Genomic DNA, 21,802 nt, shown 5'->3' with positions numbered 1-21,802 from the left:
ACAAAATACAGTGTACTTGTCTTTATTGAAAACCAGATTTATTTCAAGCCAGTTCCTCTGAAATTCACAGGGCTGTAACTGATCCCTTCATCTGCTTTGCTAGCAATGGAAAACTGGAGTTTTATCTTGTGCTTTTCCTTCACCATTTTAAAGACCCAGAGATAACAGGTAGCACAGATATGAACCATGTTCTAACCTCATATGGTACATTCTGTATTCCTAATGACATTTATCTGATAACTAGATTCTAAAGTGCTGAAGCCCTTTATGACTCAACCCTTTGAGAAAGTTACACGTGCCTCTTTTGATATTGCAATCATCAGTTCCAACCCTGGTATTTTCAGATAGCTATATGAATAATCTGTGTAACATTAATACACACAGAATTACTGTGGTCACTTTGCAACACAGAATTAACTCAGTTCAGTTCTCTGAAACCTCGGGCTAATTTCCACAGCACCTAGTGCCACTGCAATGCAACTACAGCACACCAAATTAGCAACTTCTCTTTTGGAATTTGCTGTTTTGTCTGCAAGGAACTTCATGGCAGCAAGATGACAGGATAACTTTTCAGCTGTGAGGAAAACAATGTTTTCTCTCTCATATACACTGAGCTTAGAACAGTACAAGAGCAGCAGAAACTAATCGCTGTGGTTGTACATGCAGAATACAGTGAGTCCCTTTTTTTTTATCTTGCAGGTAGCTTAATAGTTTCACAACAGAGTCTTATTAATGTAAATGAAGCTTTAATAGCGTATTGCATGAAATTCTTTTTTATTAAGCATTTCTTTGGAAAACAGCCTACAAACTGGATTAGTCTACTGCACTGTATTTTCTGTAAGCACCTAACCAAAGTGACTTTTAAAACAGATTGCTGAGTAAACTTTAAAGTAGCCAATAAAGATACTTCTGCTGCAAAAAAAGTGTTTCATATGTAGTTAATTTCACACTTATTTGCACTGGAAAATTAAATTTTTACTTATCAACATACCACAGAAATACTAGGGAAAACTCTGCTCTGATGTTCTACACAGTATTTTTTGCTTTAGGCAAACTATAATAAAATTAATTGATAATTAGGAAACTGACATTATAATCCTGCTAATATTGTCTAATTCTCCAATGGCACTGTCCACACTGCCAGTCCATTTCATCAAAAAGAACAAAATAATTTTTTGTAATGCCTGAGAATACACCTAAATTCCTGAATTATTTGTAAAAGGAGTCAAGGAACATTAATCATTTATGTCCTTTTGAAAATAATACCTTAGGCCTGAACACTGAAAATTAACTGTAATGAGAAAGAAAGTAGGATTGAGCCTTGGTGACTGACAGTAAGATCTTACATTGATTCATTATCTACTTAAAATGAGAAGAAAAAGTGCAAATATTTTGTGGGCAAAACCAAGGAAAAATTAGTTGTTTGTCATTTCAAATAAAATGCTCTGGACTATTACCAGACAAAGTTTACAAGACTACCCTCTACAGACTGACAATCTGCTTTATTTTCAGATATCTTCCAAATCAAGAGGTATTCTTAATTTGTTTTTAAATTTCAAATGTCTTTTGAGTTGTAAATATTACTGACAGAGATGTTTTTCTTCTTCTTGTTCTCAGGTTTTTCTCATAAAACAAATGTAATATCTAATACATTATAAATGAACTCTCCCTGACAGAACTTGAGGTTTATGCTGTAGAACAATTAAGACTTAAGCATAGCTGACAATGATGCAAATTTGATAAATTTTCAACAGTCCATCAATAATCTCTTCTACATTTTTCTTCTTAAATATTGACTCAAACATCAACATTAAATCCTATTATAATTTTGCCTCAGTGGCTTAAAGACTGCATCAATTTCAGTCCATAATATACTATAGCTACTTTAAATTCCTGGGAAATTCTGTATCAGTAGGTACAGAAAAATTCTGTTCTAGAAAGCTGTATATGGCTACTGATTTCATTTATTTAAAGTCACAAGAACAGGAATGCAGTGCTAATTTGCCACACAGCAGAGAAACAGTCTCAGATTTCCAGCAATGGCTTTTTACTCTCACTCTTAAGATTCTCATACCTCTGTGAGCACCTTTAAATTCTATTATAAATCTTCATGCCCTGTAGTGTAAGAAAACAATAAACAGCTACTTTTCCCACCCCCCCCCCTCACCACCCCCACCCTACCCCCTTGGTATTTTGTGTCAAACATGAACTTGGAGAAAACTATCTTTATCTAGGAAGATAGCTAGGAGTAGGTTCTTTACCACAGAGCTGAAAGTAAACATCAATTAAATAAATCATTTAGTGATCTACTGCTGACACTTACATTACATCCCTAAAACACGAGTTGAAGTTTCAGTCCCATTTAAACCAGCATAAGCCAATCTCACTGGTAAAGAATTCCATTCTCCTCCCTGCTCTCCTGGACCCCTTCGTCCTAGTACCATTGTTATGAGAGTTTCTACTGTTACATGGTGAGCACTCCTGAAAAAGGGCTTGTAGCTTAAGGTTCCAAGATGACATAGTTATACTTTGTCTTCCCTGAAATGATCCATTTTTTACAGCATTTGCAGCAGGCTTTCCCCAAGTACCCTTGGGTGTGAGATACAGCGGCCATCATCTTGGAAAAAAAACGCTGTGTCTCATTAATCCTAAAAAACTTATGAGGATGTCTTTCCCTGTTTCTGACAGTTTATTGGGTAAAGTCCACTGGCCTTAAAGTTTCAGGAAAGCAAGTTACAGACAGACCTTTTTTCCTATATTATCTATTTTTAATAAGTATTAAAAAGTAAAAGTCAAAAGATTTATCAAAAGATCCACAGCAACTTATAAACAGTACGCAGTGCTCCATATAAACAGGGAGTATAAATACTGGCTGACTCATTCTCCCTACTGCTTATCTTGAAGTTAAAAGCCTATTTGGTATCTAAATAAACTTTCTCTTACTGAATTCCATTGATGCCAAATTAGAAAATAGAAATCCAGCCTGGAGGAGCCCTCACAAATTTAAAGGCTTAGATCTGAACAATCCAGATGCAAGATGCTAAAGGCACATGGTTGTAGCAAACCAGTTTGTTCCCTCATTGAATAACACTCAGAAATGTATCTAATGGATTGCTTGAGGGGTATACTTCTATATATTACTAATGGACTTACTACTCACAAGCAGTAACTATGGAAGAGTTATGAAAGTTAATCATTCATGAGTAACTAACATATACAATATAACCACTTAGTTGCTCAATCCTGCAGTGGTAGCTAATTTTTTTTTTTAATTATTGCATTGATTTTTTTCCACCAGAGGTGCTAGTTAGCTTAGATCTTTTTACTTTGCTTAATTTTTAGTGTTTTACATCAAAGATTTATATTGAAACAAGTCAGGAAATTTTCTTAAGAGAAACAAGAAACATTAATGTTGAAGTTAAAGTACAAATAAATCAGGAATGGCTGGTGATTTCAAGTTAAAGCAACTGTGCTGAAAGTGAGGCCTAATAATTTACAACTGCAAATAGCTAGTGATTTGTAGATGGAAAACAGTTTAAGTACAAACAACTACTAATATTAACCATGCAAATCAACAGTGTCATGATTGTCATATTTACAATCATGGTTACAGATTTGGCTGTTATGAATGTAAACACCCATGTCTTACAAGACTTAATTTCTCTTCTCAAGTGTCAGATGCTACTTTTTTTATTGCTATTTCTCTTTTTAATTGAGAGAGCTTCTGCTTTAATTCTTTTCCTGGGGAAAATTATTCTTACATGTAATTTCATTAGAGTTCCAGTGGAGCCAGAGATTAATTTATCTGTGTCTCTATCAATCCAACAATTTTTATGTTTGGTTCAGCATTATTACCCTTTATTTAATTCGTATAAACTTAATTTTGCTTTCCCCCCAATCTTACTACTTTTTCCTCTTTCTTTGCTTCTTTCTTGGTGAGGATAAATCATCAGTACTACATAAATAAAACCAGCCTTGTTAATGGTGAACATGGTATATGTTGTTTCATACTCTTCAGACACAAGTACCTTACTTTGTTTCTATGTTGGAAGGTATTATTTATAGTCTTGGTTTTAAAAGCAAAGTCTTTACTGACACTGACAGAATGCTCTATCCATATGACAGCCCCCTGACCGCCATTCCCACAACTGTCAAGAAATCTGACTCCAAATGCTTCCTAGGAGAACTCTGCTTGGACTCTATTTTTCCAAGATTTTATTATAATTCATTTTTCAAGATCCTCTTACAGTCAATTCAGTTGGAAATTCATCAGTGTGTCAGAAGAGAATGGCATACACTACCTGCGTTCAGAAAGAATTTCAGCATGCAAGTAAAGAAAAAGTTCTATTACCTTTCTCTTCTTCTCATCTTTTGTCTTCCCTCAGTAGATGTGGACAACGAAGGTAAGTGAGGGCAGGAGAGGGAGGGAGAAAAAAAACTACAAAGGTTATGAGTAAAGAATATTTATGGATTTTCTCACTTTTCCTCCTTCCCTGTTCTACTATCCTAAGCTAAGCGGGAGGAAGAAAATAGACAAAGGTTATGAGTAAGTATAATGCAAGTATGTCAAAATGTCACATATTATTCTAACAAAGACATCTGACTCTGAAGCAGATGATGCTTTGCAGGTTTTAGGGCAAGTCAGCTCAAAAATAAAATAAAGCTAATTGTTCAGAAGTTTCACTTGTACCAGAAAACATCTTTGACCTCTGAGACAAATGGGGAATTTTGCTTAATACGGGAAGTTCCCATTTGCTTAGAAGGAACAGGTGGTATTCATATAGGATTCTACTGTCCAAATAAATCATATCAGCGAATGCATTAGTGAACTACCAATCAGCACCTCAGGATATTTTTTTACCTTTTCTTTTCAGATTTGTATCTGCAGTTGACCACTGCATTGTCTTTCACTCCTCTCACAGCATGCCTTTTCTTTCCTTTACCTTATTAAGTGTTTACCATATTCTTCTCCAATGAAATCTAGCTGAAGGCTAATAAGAGCACAATAGAAACAGGGTAACAGGTTGTACTTGCTTCGCTTCCACACACTCATATGGTCTAACAATCATTTTCAACATACTTTCTCTCCAAAAGATAAACTAAAGAAATCCTCTACTTCATATCTGTGTGTATGTGTGTATACAGCCTACCTAGACAGACAGGAGAATTGAACAAACTACCAGTTCAGCTCATTGAAAAGGTCTTTCCCTGTATTAGGGAATTTGAGATTTCATAAAAGACCACAGAAGTCTGCTGTTTTTTCTCCGCAAGACAGTCGTCCTTTTTATTTTTAATTCTATCCATGCTTCACATTTTATAAATCATGTGCATTATGACAGTATCTGCAGGTCCCACTTGTGATCAGCTCTTCATGTTACTAAACACTGAACTTCAGTCATAGTTCTGAACTTCTAGGTCCCCAAGTGCTTTTAAAAAAAATTAGTTGTCCCATTTAGACTAAAATCAATTATTGGATATTTGATAACAATAAAAGAAAATTCTAACAAACTTGAATCACAACAGTTTTATTGATTCCTAATCTCAGATAAAATGTTTTTAAATGTCTATCATTTATTTTATGAAAATAGTAACAAATTCCATATAGCTAAATAGACACTTACACAGGGAGATCTGTATCTGCAATTTAATTAAGCATGCAAAACCATACTAAACTCTGGTGCAGTGTCCATTAAGAATAGAGGTTAACCATGTTAAAATCTCAGTTGAATAATGCTTATGAGATAACACTAAGTACTTAAAGGAGCATAACTGTTGTTCACAGAGTAGACCAGACCAACAGGAATTTGAACATGTAATTTGAGTGTGGTTAGATATTGCATCTAAGGTTCAGATACCCATGTAATGACTTCCATTTATTTGCACTATGAGATATCCTTCTGTGGCTCAAAAACATCTTGCCTGTAATTATATCTAAAAAATCAAAGAAGCTTCACATAATTTCCAGCAATAAACCAAACCCAGAAGTATGTACTGTATATAAAAAGTAGTAAAAGTCACAAAGACAATTTGAGAGCTAGGAATAGAGTGTCATGGAAATAAAATGACTGCTTAGGTTCAGGGAAGTAATGTCTGTGAAAAAGTATAAATCCTTTTCATAGATTTAGTATTACTCCAATAAATGCAACTCTGATAATAAGAACACTAAAGACCATTACGTATTTTAAAATACTTGGTATCTCTAATGGCCTACTCTGACCAGGGGACAAATGCCAAAGCTACAGGGTTTTAATTTGTATTTTTAAGCAATTTATTACTATTATTTATTTATTCTCATTACAGCAACAGCTAAACGCCCTCATTAAGGATCAACAAGGATGAAAAGATATCGGCTACACATCATTGTACTGACACAATTGCCTATTGTGATACAAATTACTCTGTGAGCATGAGTGTGTGTAAAGAAACATCAAGTTTTACTTCAAACCAATATTTTTTAATGTATTTCCCCTTTTTATACTTAAAACCTGAACAGAGTATTTCACAAACATTTCATACAGCTAGGAGGTAGCATCTGAAAGGGTAATGTTGTCAGCTTTCAGGCCAAACAAGAAATTGTGGACATATTTCAATGCAGTCTTTTCACAGAAGCTGGAAGTATGCTGAATAAATCAAGAGCCAAAATATTCTCTATTACCTTTTATATACCAACTGCTCTTACAACTCACTGTTTGTCTTTTGGAGCCATTTGCCCTAAATTACAACAAAGTATCAGCTCTTCTACACACATAACTGAGCATGGTTTTCTGCTTTAAAGTCAACTACTAGCAAAGCGTCGTATTTCTTAAGGGACAAAAGTACTTGCTTAGGCATTACAGAAAGTAATGCCTAGTTTTTGGCTCTTGGGGGATATGGAAGATAAATCCAGATCTGCTCAGGTCTGTCAAAGTTGAGATGTTCCAAAATATAATACACCTAAAGAGTTTTAGTGTAAAGACATCCACAGTACTACTATTGCAATAACTCCAGAATTAGATGGTGTCTTTACAACAGTTTAGGATTCCAACTTCTATAGCCTAAATTCAATGAAGTACCACTTCGAGGAATAAATCCTTTCCTTCACAGACAATGATTTTGTATTCTTAAAATTCAAAAGGGGATGCTATAAACCCTTTCACAAGATTCTGAAGAATTTTGAAGATTTGCCGTGTGATATGTGGGATAATAAACTTCACAGGTTATCTAGGGTGTATTCTCAGACTAGTGCCATGGGCTTCTCACACAAATACATCTTTAGGATGACTTCTTCTAGCATATACAAGATAAAGCTAGCAATAACTACTTAGTTCAGTGGGGTTTTTTGTTTTTTTTGGTTGTTTTTTTTTTTTAGAAGATCATATTTAGTTCCTCCCTCACCGTTCTTCAGCACAACTATACTGTTCTTTATTATATTAAATTATGTGAATGTAATGCTAAAGAAAGGAAGAAGAAGGAGTGTCGTGGTTTAACCCCAGCTGATAATTAAGTACCACTTAGCTGCTCGCTCACTCCCCCCTCACCCACAAGCATGGGGAGGAGAACTGGAAAGGAATGTAAAACTCGAGGGTTGAGATAAGAAAAATTTAATAATTGAAAGAGAATAAAAATGAAAGAACAATAATAACAATGATGACAATAACAGTTATAATGAAAAGGGGAAGGAAAAAAATAAAATCCAGAGGGAACAGAAGAAAGGAAGATGTGATATACAACACAACTGCTCGCCATCTGCCAACCAATGCCTGGCCAGTCCCTGATCAATGACTTGCCCATCCAAGCCAACCCCCTAGATATATATACCATGATGTCCCATGATATGGAATGCCTCTTTGGCTACATCAGGTCAGCTGACCTGGCTCTGTCCCTTCCCAGTTCTTTGTGCCACTCCAGCCTTTTTGTTAGCAAGGCCTGAGGAACTGAAGTGTCTCACATCAAAGCCAAAACACAGCATCACACTAGCTCCTAAGAGGCTAATTAAGTCCATCCCAGCAGAAACAAGGACAAGGACAAAACAATCACAAAACATTAACCACAGAAAAGTAAGCAGTATGTGCACTAGAGACCCCTGTAAACTACAATAAAAGCAACTTTAAAACTTCTGCACATATTGTTTCTACAGGGAGGTGTATTCTTTTCATAAAACCATTTCTGCACCTTATGCAGTTTCACTTTTGCAAAGCATATATACACACTACAGAGCCACAGTTTACAATTATTTCCATAATACTAAATTCAAGGTTACACCTTATAAAATGGTTGCAAACAAGACTTCAAGGAGTGGACAACTGGAGGTATGAATAAAATACTTTCCAAATATTCACGGAGACCGTAATGATGCCAGGATAAGCTGCTCCATGACCTTCCCCAGCACCGAGGTCAGGCTGACAGGCCTGTAGCTCCCTGGATCATCCTTCTGCCCTTCTTGTAGATGGGTGTCACACTGGCTAACCCCCAGTCTGCTGGGACCTCCCTCATTAGCCAAGACTGTCAATAAATGGAGAGCACCTTAGCAAGCTTCTTTGCCAGCTCTCTCGGTGCCCTTAAGTGGATCCTATCTGGCCCCATAGACTGGTGCATTTCCAACTGGAGCAATGGTAGTGACATTTTCAATTAAACAATAATCCTAACAAAGGAATTGAGGAAAGAGTAAAAATCAAAATTCTATTCTATGGAGAGTGAAAGCTGAAATAAACTACAGTTAAAATGAAAGATGAGTTTTACATGTACTAATAAAACAAAAAATGCCTCTCAACAAAGAAGTTGTGTCTTCATAAACTCCTACATATAACGATACTTAAATTTTATTTGATCCCTAAATCTATGTACTTCCAGAAATGTTTTCTGCAGTTCAGTTATACTGCAAAGTAGGATTATATTGCTATTGGGTTCATTTTCTCAGTATATAATACCAAACTAAGTTGTGGTATATGACAGATCTATGTCTATTCTGTTTTGAAAAAACAGGAAATAGGCATTTTAAAATATGCTGTATTGCAAGACCTCAAAAATAGTTTAAGAAACTCACTGTTACAATGGAGAGGAGAGCTCAATTTCTAAGCTTCGTCTGACTGACATATGCATAGTTCCATGTTTTAAGATACAATACACAGTTCTCTGCATTTTCTTTTAAAAAGCAAATACCTCCTATATGAGGCCTAACCGTAGCTCATAGGCAAATTAAAGCAAAACAGAGACAGGTTTACTACAAAGACACTTGTGACAACAAAAATTGATAGTTTGTTACTATGAAAAAGCTGACATTTACAAAGGAATTACCACATAATTTTTCAGTGCTTTCCAGCCTATGGTTACTAAATGGAGATGGTAAATCTTAAAGAAATAAAAAGAAAAAAATGCAGCATATTGCTATGTAATGTATGGTATGGAAATGTAACTGAACATGTACAAATCAATGACATCTACGATAGCTGTTTGGTGATCTCCATGATCTAAATTGGCCAGCTTCTGTTCAGCTCATAAACAGGAAGATATCTTCATCACAGAAACCATCATCACGACTAGCACTAAAAAACACCCTGAATGGCAATATAAGCAGAAAACCTGAACGCTGAATAGGAAAAGATATTTGAAGTATTCTCTCAAGAAGTTTTTCTAAAGATCAGAGTTTGAGGAAGTGCCACTGTTTGTAGCTTCCATTGACACCACAAAGAAGAATATATTTGTAACATTGGACACGTCTGACAGGGGTTTGAGCAGCCTATCTAGGAAAATATGTCCCTGTTTGTGGCAGGGGGGTGGACTTGGTAATCTTTAAAGGTTCCTTCCAATCCAAACTATTCCATGAGTCTTTGATTTTAAAAAAAGCAATCCAAACTTCACATCTATATAGCATTCAGTCAGATGTTTGAGGCAGAAAATTCCAGACTTAAGCTTGCCCTTGTGGCCTCATTCTGACATCAGTTTTAAATCACATAGATTTTTTTTTTAAATTTTTGTTTGTTTTTTTTTTATTCCACCAAAACACGGGAAATATGTAAGAACCACTACATGCTTGAAACAAGCATATGCACATCATCAGCTTCTACCAGGACAGTTTTTTTCAAGCAAAAATCCTGTTTAGCTTCTGCAGGCCTGAACTGTCAGGTGGTATTATACTGCAGGTATGGGGCATGTTCAAAGCAAAGAATCTCCCGAAAATCTGATGGCCAAATGAGAAGGCTGTATAAAAGTAATTTTTATGTTAAATTATTTTGAAAGGTGGAATAGTTCAGATTTTTAAAACAGATTTTTAATTAATAAGGAAAGTGCTTTCTCATTAACAAATGCCACAGATGAGGAAAATTTAATGCAAAATACTGGACAAAACCCACTAAACTAAAAAAAATTGATAATCACACAGATTAAGACTCAACAAATTGACAAAATTTGTTCAGGCAAAACTATTACAATGCAGAGTGTGGTAGTTCTTTAACCTGCAGATCATTTAATGACAAAAATCACCGTCACTTTCTGCAATCAGCAATCACATGATCGAAGTCAAGACCAAAATGAAGGACTGATTTGGCAGGGAAATCTTCTCAACATAAAGGTTAAAGCTAGGATTAATGACAAGATAGAGAAACCCAATTTACTGTAAGGACAGCAGTGTCATACAAAGGAGTAAAAGACCACGTTTTTCTTCCTCAGGGTTATCTTAGACTTTACATTAGATTTCATAAGTAATAAATGTAATTCTTTACTTTTAAATACTTAAAAAAAAAAGACTTGAAACCCTAACACCTGAAAAGTAGTTAATACCTAGTATTATGTGTACGGCAGTATCTGAAATCTGTTTAGTCATTACAATCCTACAAAATGAGTACTTGTTTCCCCTACGTTCTTCAAACAAAAAGCTTGTAAACTGTTTACTGTCAACACTACCAAAGGTCAAACAGTTCTATTTTGCACAGTAAAAGTACAGTTAGACTGTAGTTATATCTGGCTTAAGGAAATGTCACTTTTTAAAAAAAATATACATAACAACATTGTCAAGTGCCATGCTTCAAGATTATATGCTTCTCCTGTGTACCTTCAATTCTGAGCTGCGTCTTCTGTTACCAGTATTCTCTATTTCCATACACTGTCAAAGTACCAAAAAAGAATATATATTGAATAATCCTACTATAAAATAGCATTTCTTATCACGTTCATGCAGTTCACTTGTTCCTTAGTGCTTTGCTTTTCTTCTTATTTCTCCTGTGGTGTTGTTTTTTGGTGTTTTTTTTCCCCTCCTCCTTTTAACATTTTGAAATAAATGAAAAGAAAATAACAATCCCAAAAAGCTCAAGCCAGTTGGCAGGAAAATTAAAAATCACAGATTTAAAAGTACTTTCCTAGTTCATGAAAACATCTCTAATGAGACAGATGAAAATATGAATTGCTCTTAATGAGCTCAAAATTGCACATATTTCCCTTAGTTTAATTTTGTACGCCTTCACAGATATTTTGTGTTATGCTTTATTATAAAACAAGAAGTGGCCACAAGGCTGTGATAACCAATTTGTGAGATTAAAGTACTCCACTTGAATGGTTTCATTAACATCTAAGTCACAAGCCAAAGTTTGCATAAAATACAACTCCTTTGCTATTCATAGAAGGTCTTACTCTCCAATGACTTCCAACATTTTGGAGTCATTTGCACCTGGGAAGAATAACACAGTTATTCTTGACTTGTCAGCACTACACTCACTTGCACAGCTATGAAAGGATAATGTACAGCAAAACGATGAATAATAACGCTATTTGATCTGCATTGTGTATTTCGACTATGACACAGTAGAACCAATACAGCTTCTGTACTGCATAGTACTCAGGTCAATCTCAGCTGCAGCCTCCATTGCTGCATTCTAAACAGATTTGGAACAGGATGAAACAAAGCCAGTGCAAACAATTTAACCAGCTTTTATGAGGAGATTTTAGGATGGGCAGGAATGCACTAAGTCACATCAAAAGTATGTGTTACTACACTGCAGACAAAAAAAGGAAAGAACTTGTGACAAGATCTGTAAAAGTGCCATGTCAGCTTATATTCAGTTGCGACTAACTCTCATGGATTGGTACATAATGCAGATAACATGAGGGAAGATAGGTTGATAATTAAAAAAGGGGAGGAAGAAAAGCAAAGACCCCAGAAAGACAGAAGACAGCCATGTGTGCTCGTGAGACCCAAGAACATGTTCAAATCTGGAACTTAACCAGTTCTGAGGTAGCAGTATAAATGTTAGGATAAGCCTGTGAACTTTGTATGAGATTTTGCTGCAGAAACAGACAAAAAACAATCCATCACCTGCTTCAAACTACATAACAGTAGTTACGTAGTATGGTGTGCTCAAAAAAATAGATAAACTGTACAAGCTATGTGTTTGTTGTAAGGAGTGCAAACATGACCAGAGGTGTCCAGAACAAGAACACTGAGAGCACCAGCAACAGCAGTTCAGAAAATGACACCAAAGTTTCAAAGACTAATAACCAATGAAGTATTCCCCACCCAATTCTATAAACTAGGGAAACTTAAGGCAACAAGAACAGTAACATTATATGGGAGACAGGGTGGAGGAAAGTGGGAGAAGGCATTCACAATCCATGATCCTGCACCATGACTATACATCACATAGATGGAACCACTAGTAGAAGCTTGGACCACCTCTTCAATATCCCTAGTGTCTGAACAGCTTTGGTGGGGGAACCCTGCAATGCTGCACCAGGATCTGGGACCACCTTTTCAACCTGTTGGGTACTCAGGAAGTAGAGAACTACCCAGAAAAGTCCATGACTAAGGAAAGACTGCACATAGCACAGCTGGATCCACACACTAACCCACTCAATTTCTCTCCTGGACTGTATCATCTCTCCCACAGAACAGGGAAACAGCATAAGGAACAATTATGCTAACATGCCCAACTTCTAGGTGGAATATGTGATCTCTTCTACAGGAAAATGAAGTTATGTCATTAGTAAAATTGCATATATCTATGAAGAAAGTGGTTTAGTATCCAAATTCATTCAGTCTCCACACTGTAATTTGGTTTTAAACCACAGCATTGAGCGGATCACTGCTTTGCCCCATACCTAAACCTTCACAATTTTAGTAAAGAGCTTCACTTTCTTACCAGTTCTACTTAATACTTACACACGTAGAAGTTCAAGGTTCTAACTGTGTTACACCAAAAATGATTATCATAACACACTGATCACAGAAGAGTAGTATCTATATAGCAATAGCATAGGGCAGTACAGAATCATATTCGGCATGACAACATAACAAAAGAAAATATCACTGCTGAATATCAGAATGTACTTATATTTGTCTTGCAAGCACCTAAGAGAAATGTGTGCAGTTTTGTAAGAGAAGAATGGAAAGAAGTACATTTGCAATGAACTTATTAAAACTTTGAAGAATTATGTGCTTTTGTTAAACATATTTTAGTAAACTGACTCTAGACAATTGTAGTTTACATTTAATTTATGACAATTTGAACATATTTAATAGCAAAAAGCAATTACTCCTTGCATTACTCTCAGGTCATTTAATCCACCTTGTTCGTTTCAAAGTATTTCTCTCCTCTTTCACAAGCCTCTGGTTGCATTCCACCTGGCAAGCAACATGTTGTTGCCCAGCTCATTTTTTCACTTTTCTCCAAAGTGTTCTTGGACTTCTGCCTGCAACGTACTCACCTTTCTCACACACTACATTTGCTGTTCAGCTTGCTGTATTTAACTTCTGAGCTTGGTGCACACTGATGCAGAGCAAAGAGCTTTAACACAATACACAGCATCATGATGGAGATCTCACTACTAAATATACTTTAATGAAAAAGGTTCATAATTGAGACTGTGTTGCTAAACAAATATTAACCTATTTGACAGATGCCCTTAGGAAGTATGGCAGCTGGGCCTAACATTCATATATATGTAGAAAAAGATAAATGAGTAACAACACGCAATAGTAGAAAAGAACATTCATAGCTTCCTCTAATCACTGCTGTTTGATTCCACTCCCTCCCTCCATGCTGGGAACTGAAATAAACTTCCCTATAACCATGAAATCTGAAAGGACAATTTACTGACAGGATCAGGATTTTCCTTTTCTGTTTTGTAATACCCTCCTTGCTACAGGACCTAGGCACACATTTCTGTTTCTCTCTCTTTCTTACATGTGAAAGATGCATCCATTTTTGATACTGGATCTGACCTCAAGGTTTGTTAACTTAAGTAGAAGCAAAATACCCTTGAGGCAATTAGTAGTTCAAGAACTAGAAAAATTTTGGCAGCCAGTTCAGATGAACTCAACTAAATCAACACTATGCAATCCTGGTCACAGCATCCAGCCAGTCAACTGTTTATCCATTTTTTGCAAATGTATGAAAGTGTAAATATAAAATCTATGCTCACAAGTTGGGAAAACTGTCTTCCGCCCTTTCATTTCTGACTCCAGGTTTGTTCTTTGTATTAATAGTTTTCCCATGGAAATACCACAACTGTACTAACTATTCTGCTTAGCATTAACAAAAGGAGTATTCTGCTGACAGTCAATAAATGACAACATATTTATAAATAATTTAGTGGTAATCCAATTGCTTTTTGCAATTTTTGTGGATTTCCATAAGTTTCTGTGGATTTCCAAAAAAATCCAAGGAGTCTTGACTGAACATCAGCCAAACAGGTACCGCATTTTACCTCCAAGGAGATATAATCATACCTTGCTCATTCACAGTCAGAAAAACCTTCATGGAAATACTTTTGAAAGCTTGAAGGTACTTTGATTTTTTTTTTTTTTTAATATGCTTTACAAACTCAATTTTATATGTCTAAAAACAGATTAAGTAAAAACAAAAAAGAAGAAATAAATCTCTTAAGACAGATTTCATTATTTTGTAACAAAGTAAGAGGAAAAGGTGGAGAGGGGAAGAAAAAAGGAAATCACAGTTTCTGTGGTTTCTTCTGCTAAATAAAACTATTCATTTAGGGGGAAAAAAAAAAGTAAAAAAAAAAAAAAAAAGTAAAAGCTTAAATAGATTCCAAACCTTCACAACTTCATTAAACTGGCTTTTAAATAAATCTGCTTATAGTGAAAGAAGCAGTCTAGGACAACAAGCATATGGCTCCTTTTTTAAGACCAGTTATATTTCTTAATTGGTTTCAGAAAATGTCCAACTATTGGATCCTGTAGAATGTGTGTGTGGCCTTTAAAAATCCTTGTAAATGAGAACTGCTGGCAGAACAATTAGCATTTAAAAGCTAGAATGACCTTAAATCTGTGCATCATTGTGATTAGTTTGGACTTTAATATCAAGTACAGAACCAAAAAGTACCTTAGTTGCCAAGATAAAGAGCTCCCAGCACCAACAAAAGAACATTGGGTAATAGGGTAAAGCATGTGCACTGAAACATAAAGGACAAACTTGTATGATTATGTTTGATTTGTGTTGACTTAGCAATCAAGCAGAAGGGCCTTCCTGGGCAGTAAGCATGGAAAAATAAGAGAACAAATCTGTTTCTGACACAACATGGATGAGCTAACATAGGAGAACCAGCCTAAATGATTTATCCCTATAATGAATATCAAGTTGCAGAAGATAATAAACTGTGTGTAAATTTCGTTTGCAAGGAATCACTGGATAACTTTAATTACTAACTATACTGCGCATCAGACATCATCTAAACAAAATAGACTACTTCACTTATCATGATACATATATTTATATGTGATATATATATATTATATATATATGAGGTGTCATTTTATTTTAAATGTAATTTGCATATATTGCATACGTAATATCCCCCCATTCTGAAAACAAGATACCTTATATTTCTAGAAATGACAGCACTAGCTTGGGGTCAGGAGTGGTGGTGTGCTGAAGGTGCTGATCTTACTAAAAAGCATGATTAAGTCAAAACCTGAACATGTCTATTGGCTGAGTATGCAATTAAAACAGAGTAATGAACTACATGTCCCTCATTTGTAGGTGAGTTTGTTTCCTTTAAAAAAAAAAAACAACAAAAACTTAAAGTATTTGGTTCAATTTTTGTTCTAGCTCTTGTTCTCATAGACCAAGTTACTCAATAATAAATATTAATAAAATATAAATTTATTTCTATAGAGAAAATACTGCCAAAATTTTCCTACATTGTAATAAATACAATTGAGTTAAACCTTTTAAAATTACCTTGAATACAGAGGCTACTCTGAATATCATCAATTATTTACATGAATAATTCATAAAGGTTCAATTTTCTCGAAGACGTGCTACTTATCCAAGTAGTTAATAGATGAGTTGATACTAATACTAATACTACTGCAGCAGCAGTATCTGGAAAACCCACTGATGGCCAAAAATTTCACAGTATACAGGTCATTATACAAATAAGAAGGTACCACTGTGAATGTTAGTGCTTGAGATCAGTGACATTTGGTCATCTACTGTCCTTCCAAGAAATAGGCCTATCAACATTTCAGAGTGTGTTGCACAGATTCATTAGCATAGTTGTGCTAAACTTAATGGCAAGTGCATTATCTTGTCACTTTTGCACTCTCTGTGGGGATTAAGTTTGTGATGTGCAGATTGCTAGAGAGGAGACTATTTAAATCCGATGTTAAGTCACATTAAGTAATTTATGCAATTATGTCAGGTGCTCCATATAGATATTTCAGATGGTAATTTTCTTAATATAGCTTATGTAAATACTTTAAATTTTAAGAACAGTAAACACATAAGTAGCAGTTTATAATTCAGGAAATGATGGTGCATGTAAATATAGATTACCAAAGTATGTATGTGATTGTACACAGATTCAGAATATTAAGGTATTTAATAATTCACAGGGATGTCAGGGGTCAAACTAGACACCAGTTTGACACACACAAAAGAAATACTGAACATAAAGGCTTGACAGATTGCTGTGTTCTGCTCCATCACACATCCAACAAACCCAGACCTCCTACCAAATTCTTTCTTGTCTGTGCTCTGACTACCTTTAAATACTTTTACCAGCTTCTGTCTAATAATGTTCTGTATCAATATCTTTTAAACATCAGAATATGCAATAATTCATATAGGAACTTTCTGCTGCAGACACTCTTCATGCTGGGTTCTCACAGCATGTCTGTTCCATAAAGCTGGTTCAATTCTGAGTGCTCAGCTTCCAAAGAAAATCCCAAACTGTTGAAATACTCATCAAGTTACATATACTTATCAGTATAATTGCATTGTATAAGTATATACTCTTATAAGAGCAACGAATCTGGTGAAGGGTCTGGAGCTTAAGTCCTATGAGGAGCAGCTGAGGGAACTGCGGGTGTTTAGTCTGGAGAGGAGGAAGCTTAAGGGGGACCTTATTGCTCTGTATAACTACCTGAAAGAGGGCTAAAAGGCAGGTGGGGATAGGTCTTTTCTCCCAAGTAAGAAGCAACAGGACAAGAGGAAACGGCCTCAATAGTTACACCAGGGGATTGGATATTCAGAAAAATTTCTTCATCAAAAAGGTTGTCAAGCATTTGAACAGACTGCCTAGGGAAGGGGAGGAGGTATTTAAAAGACATCAATGTGGTGCTTAAGGACACAGTCTAGTGGTGTCTTGGCAGTGCTAGCTTAATGGTTGGACTATATGATCTTGAAGGTATTTTCCAACCTAAATGATTCTATGATTCTAAGTTTATACCTAAGTTTTGTGACTCTCCAATGTTAGAACAAGTGCCCTGATGAAATTTCAGTGTAGATAATCACATCCTACCTGCCTCAGTCGCTCTTGTAGTTTGAATTTCATAAATAATTTAGAGTTTCCTACCAAGATTATACTGTAGATTTTACAATTAACTTCCTATGTCACAATGCAGAGTGCTGATTCCTATATAAAAATGGTAAGCTCAACTCACTGAAGTCAAACAGTAGCATGGTAATGTCATGGTTTAATTCATCTGTAGTATACTTTGTTTTATAAAATTATGATCATTATTTTCTGCTTCAATTCTGTTTTACATATAATTATAGCAGCATTTAAAAAAATAAGGAATATTCCTGCTCTGTTTATCATCTTAAGAGACTAGCAATGAAGGTGAAGAGGAGGGGAGAACTATCAGCTTAGCATACTGTGAACATAATCAAGGCTTCCAAGCAGAACTGAAAGTTTAATATCCATATACAGTAGGCTTTAAAATAGTTCTGAAAGAGCCCAGGAAGCCAAGCAGATTGCAACTGGTAATATGGACTGCAGAAGTTCAATAAACAGAAGAAAAACACAGCAAATCAGAGATGCAGAAAAGGTAGAGGGTAAAATATGTATTGGTGGTACTGGGAGCACTGAAACAAAATTTCATCATGTTATGTAGTTACAGTACTAGTAGCATCTGAACAGAGTGCATACAGTTGACAAGCAAGACAATGAGATCTCAAATGAGAAAAAAAAATCTGGACAAGTAACATAGAAGAGAAGAGAACTGGGAAAACACTCTTCAAATATGGAAGGCATTCAACTGCACAACCTAGTGTATTAGCATAACTATGTGCATACATACATACATATAAAATAAAAATGGCAGCAAAGCAAACTAGGAGAGGATTTGGGAGTGGAGATGAAACAATCTGAGGAATGTACGAACTATAAAGAACACTGACAATTGTATTTGTCCTGAAAGCAGATACAGCTGCCTACAAGCAAGCTTCTCTCACTCCTAGGATTTCTTGAAACTTCTTCCTTGAAAACTGGCAAGACTCCTTCAAGTGTGGCTGGTCAATCATGGGCAGAAAGGGTTGACTAAAATTATTCTTCCTGCAGTTAGAACAACTTAGGACAATTTTATTGCATTTTAAAGGTTCTCTCACCTTCATAATAGTTATCTAACCAAGACTGAGTAACAGGGCATGAAACACAACAGGTTAGATGCTAGAACTGAATGTCAGAGTTGCTCACATAATTTTGAAAAGGTTGGCATGTTATGAAATTGCACGGGAAGATGACAACAGAATGGTGGTATCAGATTCCTTATTAATTTCAATTAAACTTACCAAACTGCATTTAGAACAAGGAATACTTGAAGAAACTTCACAACGATGATTTGAAAGAGATAGAACAATAAAATTAAGTGTGAAACAGCTTTGGACTATTCATTTTACAAAGTGCAGTTCTATTCTATGAAATACTTTGAACTAGAATGGACAGAATTAACGTGTTATTCTGAGTCTTAAATGTTCTAGATTTCAGTGGAAAGAAAAATTCTCTTTTTTAATGTTGCATTCACTTAGCTTTCAAAATCCAATCCATATTATGTTCTGTGTGTGCTACACAAGCAGTGTTGTAATCAATTCCATTTAGCACGCTGAACTGATAAGATTTCATTATTTATTAATATTGAAAAAGTGCTAGGATGAAATTTTCCTTACAAAAGCCTTTTAGCAATTCCTACTTTTATTAGCAGTTAATATATTATATGGGTACCATTAAGATTTACTCTTAAAATCTTAATCCAATTTCTTCTCTGGTTACATGTGAATACAAGCATTAACAATAATTATCTTATTTCAAGTTTCCAATGGAATAACTGAGCCAAATTAGATATTAGAAAATAATGGTGGAAAATGAGAGGATGAACTCAATCCTGGTACAGTTTAATTACATGCTGTTGGGGGGTTTTTGGTTGTTTGTTGTTGTTTTTTTGTTTTGTTTTGTTTTTTGTTAGTAACACCATTTGCATGGTCACTCCACTATCTCACAATTTCCACAAGCCTCAATCCTGAAAGTCTCTCTCATTGGCTTTATATGAGCTTACAAAATTTAACATGACTATGAATAATACATCACATGTTTTAGCATGTCTTACGACACTGTGCAGGAGAGAGAAAACTGAAGGTCAGACATGCAGTCACCCAGCCTTACAAAAAAGGTTGTCAAGCATGCCTTCTCTCACACAGTAGCCACAATCAGAAAAGGTGATGTTATGCCTTTTTGTGATTTATGGAATTTGATGTACTGATTTGATGGTACTCAGATCTTAACAGTCATGATAGCTCCCTAAATGAACCAAATTCTTTTCCAACGAATCTGGTCCACAAAATCTGCAGCAAAAAGCCCAAGCTGGGTCGTCACTGTTGTAACTCTTGCTCAAAGCTGCTTTATTTAAATGGTTTCTCGATTTCCATAAGCAAGTTGTTCACTGCTGTGAGAAACATACTGTATATTGATTCTATGATTCATTCTAATCCATTCTATGATGCTATGATTGGATAATAAGAATAATAATATGTAGTTACAGTATATTGCAATGAACTATACTGTAAGGCAGGAAAAATGGGCTTAAGTATGTTTATGTGGTGAAAAGGCTGCCATTCAGATACCAAAGGCCTAAAGGTTATACTTCTCAAAACATAAACCCATGATAATTTATTAAATTTTGGAAAACGGATTGGTTTTCCCACTCTTATTTAACCCTGGTACTTTTTTGAACATTAAACATTGCTTCTTCCTCATAGTGTGCAGCAACACCCCATTCTTGGTTTGACAATCCGAATGCAGGATGGATTCCCATATTTACACATAGCACTGCAAAATAGAAAACAAGCTCTGCCTGGCTAGATGTCAGGTCAGCCATAGCACTGCAGGTTCATTGTCTTATAAAAACAGGGGAGGGGGCAAACCTCAGTTTTGATGACAAAAGTTTCAGATAAAGTTTTACAAATGGGTGATGAGATAACCTCCAGCACTTTCACCGATAGGTAAAATACCATTTCTTAGTAAAGGAGGGTGTTAAAAGAAAACATGTGAGCTAAACTATTCCCTTCCACCTTAGGTATGTGTTCATGTGCATCCTTTCACACTGCATAATATACATATTTCTCTAAAAAAAATCCTAAAAATGTAACATTGTACCCATGATGTGTTTATGAATCTGCCATTTATTTGGACTTTGCTGCATTTTCTCAGATGACTAATTACCACTAAAGCATCTCCCAGGGAGTTTAGCTAGCTGTTGTAAATTGAACTGTAGGACCTTATTATATTAATTGAAGCAGAAATGCAAACCAAATAACTTTAAAGTTCTTGTTGAAAGAAACTACATGGATCTAGAAATTCCTATAATTTATTATAGTTTTCTTAACTGTTTATTCCCCCCTCCCCCTTTTTTTGGTTCTTCCCCCTCTTCCACAGCATTCTTCTCCATTCTGATGTCTACCAAACATGCTGATAAGAACTTTTACAGATTCAAAAGAATTATATGCTTTGGTTGGTATACATATATAGCTAATGAGGATACAATCCAGTTTTCCCAACAGATAAGCTATCAGAAGCTTCCAGATGCCAGAGTTCACAAAGAAACTCTTTTCAAGTACAATCCCTCCCAGCCTGGTCACATAAAATGACCTGAGACTTAAAAAAAAAAAGGTTCTTCTGCCTGAAAAATAATGTCTCAAGGACAATCAGACACAAAATTTTGGGCTTTTAGAATAACAAACTGCTGTAAGATTGAAATCTAGCAAAAGCAGCTTTCTTTCAAAGTTAATTAGATTTCCTCAGAAAAGTAATATTAATTTTGTGGTGCTCATCCTATGATTACTGGATGATTTAGCTTCTTCATTAGTACTTCTTCATATTTTGAATCATCTGTGAAGACTTGCTAGATATCAGTACTTTTAGAACTTCCTATTTATCAGCCTCTGTTGTGTGATGCTGAAATACTATATATGATGGAGTGGCAGGGTGGGGGTGAGGAACAACACATATACTGGAAATGGTTGTGTTTGGTGTTATTTCTCTAGACTCATGTAAAAGTCTAAACAAAGCAACTCTCTCCTCTATCAGAGGCAGAAATTTT

The sequence above is a fragment of the Falco cherrug genome, chromosome 14 (assembly GCF_023634085.1).
Source record: "Falco cherrug isolate bFalChe1 chromosome 14, bFalChe1.pri, whole genome shotgun sequence".
Taxonomy (NCBI): Eukaryota; Metazoa; Chordata; class Aves; order Falconiformes; family Falconidae; genus Falco; species Falco cherrug.
This window is presented reverse-complemented; position numbering follows the sequence as displayed.